We start from the raw sequence: 4135 nt of genomic DNA on the forward strand, positions 1-4135 counted from the left end.
AAGATCTGTTTAAAAGGAATATATGATTAGACATTATTTGCATGACAACAGTTCAGAATAAGAGTTGCATAGTGAAGTGGACTGGGGTGGGAGAAGGGAGGAAATTATGCAACAATGAATGATTTTTTTTAAAGCAAATTGAGGGAGAGGATAGGAAGGAAAAATGTGTAACAATGAATGCATGAAAACCCAAAATCCAAAATCCAAAATCTGTAAACTTTCTTTAAAATCACAAGAAAAATTATTTTTAAAACAACAACCCAACAAGAGAATACAAAGTCTTTCTCCCTCCTTTCATCTACAAACCTCCACTTAGAGATCACCTTCTCCCAAAAGTTGCTTCCTTTCAGCTTTCTCTATAAACCATAAACTATAGATTACTTATGTAACTTACTGCTTTTAAATTTTTCTATCTTTCTACCTACTTTTCCCCAGATATACCTCTATTTTATTTTCTAAAAATTTAGTTTCTGTTTCTTTGCCAGCTTTCTTGTCTCCCTTTTATAGATTTTGTCATTAATATTTCCAAAAAAGAAAGTAACCAAGAAATAAAGTTTAAAAAAGTACAAGGACTCCTGGATCAAAACTAATTCACATTTAACTAAGAAGTCTGTTTGAGGTCTCTTAATCTTTCCTTCTCTCCGCTTTTCAGTCTCCTCAGGTGTGTTTTTTCATCTAATATTCAGGAACTTTTAGCTGTACTTTGAGGGAGGAAGGGAGAGAGGAGAACCTCCTATACCTTGTTTTCCTCCCTAAAGTTTTAACTGAATAATCTCTCCTTCCACTAAGCAGGTGGGAAGCAAAATTTTACTCATAAATGAGTTCCAAATACCTTTCCTTCTTCATACCCTCTTTCCTTCGTTCTGCTTTCCTTAGAGAAGACCTTGTATGCTAGTTACTGTAAAAGCTTGTATGACCTACAGAGGTTGAATGCAAATGAATCAAGGACTTTGCTGGAAATTTGAGACTCAAACACTTTTCCACTGGATCTGGAACTGGCTTTGGAGAATAGAACTCGGAGCAGCCTGAGTGGCTGCCCTATGGAGGATGAGAATGGATTTAACCTAGAAAATGAGAGGAGGGATTTCCAGTGATAGTTCAAGCCAATTTTGAAGCCATATCTCCCATAATACTCAATTCCATGAGTCACTAATGTGAGAAGCATAAATGTAGGAAAACAGGACATTGTAAAGAAAGAAATGGAACATACAAATATTGACATATTGGGTATTAGCGAAATGAGATGGATTGACATGAGACATTGAATCTCACAATCATATAATCTATCATGTTAGAGATGAAAAGGTGAGGAAAAATTGGATCACTTTCATAGTTAAAAAGGCTGTTTCTAGATCCATCTTGAAATACAATATTGGGAGTGGCAGGATAATATCAATATGCATTCAAGAAAGACTTGTTAATACCACTATCGTTCAAATTTGTGCACCTACAGCCAGAGCCAAAGAGGAGGAAATAGAGATTTCTATCAACTGTTGCAGTCAGAAATTGATCAAACATGTAACCAAGATGCATTAATAATAATGGGTGAATGGAATGCAAAAGTTGGGAATCAGAAAGAAAAATCAGTAGTTGGAAAATATGGACTTGGTGACAGAAATGAGGCTGGGATAGAATGATAGAATTCTGTACAATCAGTGATTTATTCATAGGAAATACCTTTTATAAGAAACATAAACATAGGTTATACACATGGATTTCACCTAATGGGTTGCACAGGAATCAGATGGATTACATCTGTGGAAGGAACCACTGGAGAAGTCTATATCAGCAGTGAAAACTAGGCCAGGTGCTGATTGTGGAACAGACCATCAACTGCTCATATGAAAGTTCAAATTAAAACTAAAGAAGGTTAAATCATATCCACAAGCATAAAAATTTGATCTTAAGTCTATCTCCATGAATTTAAAAACCAACTCAGGAATAGGTTTGAGACCTTGAACACTAAAGAATGAAGACCGGAGAAGCTGTGGGAAGATATTGAGAATATTGTTCAGCACCACAACAAGATAAAGGTAAACAACCCAATTAAAAAATGGACACAGCATATGAACAGACACTTCACCAAAGAAGACATTCAGATGGCCAACAAACACATGAGGAAATGTTCAAAATCCGTAGCTCTAAGCGAGATGCAAATCAAAACAACTATGAGATATCATCTCACCCTAGTAAGAATAGCAAAATTCAACAGAGCAGCAAACAACAAATGCTGGCAGGGTTGTGGAGAAACTGGAATCCTTATTCACTGTTGATGTGAGTATAAAATGATTCAACCACTATGGAAGGCAGTATGGCACTTTCTCAAAAAGTTGTAAATAGAAATACCATCTGACCCAGCAATTCCATTACTGGAAATATACCCTAAAGAAACCATAACTGCCACCTAGGCAGATATATGCACACCCATGTTCATTGCTGCTTTGTTTACAATAGCAAAGAGTTGGAAACAACCAAATGCCCATCAGCAAATGCATGAATAGAGAAGCTGTGGTACATTCACACAATGGAATACTATGCTGCATTGAATTATGATGAATTATTTTACAAAATCGGTGATCCTGGAGGACATTATGCTGAGTGAAATATCTTAGTCAAAAAAGACAAATATGGCATAATACCATTGTTATAAAATAGGACTGACATGGGGGTTGGGGGGGAACTAAGAAAAGAGGGGATTAATAATCTGCAAGGCATTGAAACATATGGGGGAGAGAACTGTATAAAAGGAATATATGATTAGGTATTATTGGCATGACCAGAGTCCAGACTAAGAGCTGCATAGTAAAGTGGTGGGGCGGGGGAGGAGGGGAGAGACTGTATAACAATGGAAGAACTTTTTTCCCCAAGAAAAAAGTGATCTGAGGGGGAAGGGGTCAGGGAGGAAAATGTGCAACAATGTATGATTGGAAACCCAAGTTCTTTATAAACTTTAATTAAAATCTCAATTTAAAAAAAAGAATATTGTTCATGAAGAATGCAAAAAAGTCATTACAAAGAAAGAAGAAGAAGACCAAAATGGATATCAGAAGAAATTCTGAATATTGCACTAGAGTGCTGAGAAGCCAAAGCAAAGGGAAGAAATCAAGAAGTTAAGGAGCTGAATAGAAGAAGATTTCAAAGTGCCGCTTGGAAAGACAAGGTAAAATATTATAATGAAATGTGCAAGGAGTTGGAGTCAGAAAATCAAAAGGACCAAACTTGCTCAGCATTTCTTCTGCTGAAAGAACTGAAAAATAAACTCAAGCCATGAGTTGCAATGCTTAAGGATGCTATGGGCAGAATATTGAATGATTCAGGAATCATTAGAAGAAGATGGAAGGAGTATACAGAGTCATTGTACCAAAAAGAATTGGCTGACACAGAAGAATTTCAAGAAACAACCTATGATCAAGAGGCAATGGTGATGAAGGAGAAAGTGCAGGCTGCATTGAAGAACTTGGCAAAAAAATAAAGCCCCAGGTATTGATGGAATACCAATTGACATATTTCAGCAAACAGATGCTGTCCCACATGTGCTCACCAAGTTGTGCCAAGAAATCTGAAGGACAACTACTTGGCCAACTGACTGGGTGAGATCCCTATTTATTCCCATTCTAAAAAGAGGTGCCCCGATAGAGTATGGAAATTATTGAACAATATCACTGATATCACACACTAGTAAAATACTGCTAAAGATTATCCAGAATAGACTTGAACAGTACATTGACAGATAACGACCAGAAATACAAGCTGGGTTTAGAAGATATTGTGGCACTAGGGACATTATTGTCAATGTCAGATGTATCTTTGCAGAGAGCAGAGAGTACCAGAAGAATGTCTATCTGTGTTTCACTGACTATGCAAAAGCATTTGACTTTGTAGATCACAATAAATTGTGACTAACCTTGAGGAAAATGGGAATCTCAGAACACTTGATTGTTCTTATATGAAACCTATACTTGGACCAAGAAGCAGTCCTCAGAACAGAGCAAGGAAACACTGCATGGTTCAAAATCAGGAAAGGAGTGCATCAGGGATGCATCCTGTCCCCTACCTTTTAAATCTGTATGCAGAGCAGATCATTCAGGAAGCAGGGCTTTATGTGGAGGAGTGTGGCATCAAGATTGGAGGAAGA

At 37.0% G+C, this 4135-nt stretch overlaps 1 protein-coding gene across 1 annotated transcript in view; it reads left to right on the top strand.

The window, feature by feature from the left end:
• Window positions 1-4135, top strand: part of GSAP (gamma-secretase activating protein) — a 112288-nt gene that overhangs the window by 20846 nt on the left and 87307 nt on the right. The window lies entirely within an intron of this gene.

The sequence above is a fragment of the Elephantulus edwardii genome, unplaced genomic scaffold (genome assembly GCF_000299155.1).
Source record: "Elephantulus edwardii isolate Elephantulus edwardi_28Jun2011 unplaced genomic scaffold, EleEdw1.0 scaffold00022, whole genome shotgun sequence".
Lineage (NCBI taxonomy): Eukaryota > Metazoa > Chordata > Mammalia > Macroscelidea > Macroscelididae > Elephantulus > Elephantulus edwardii.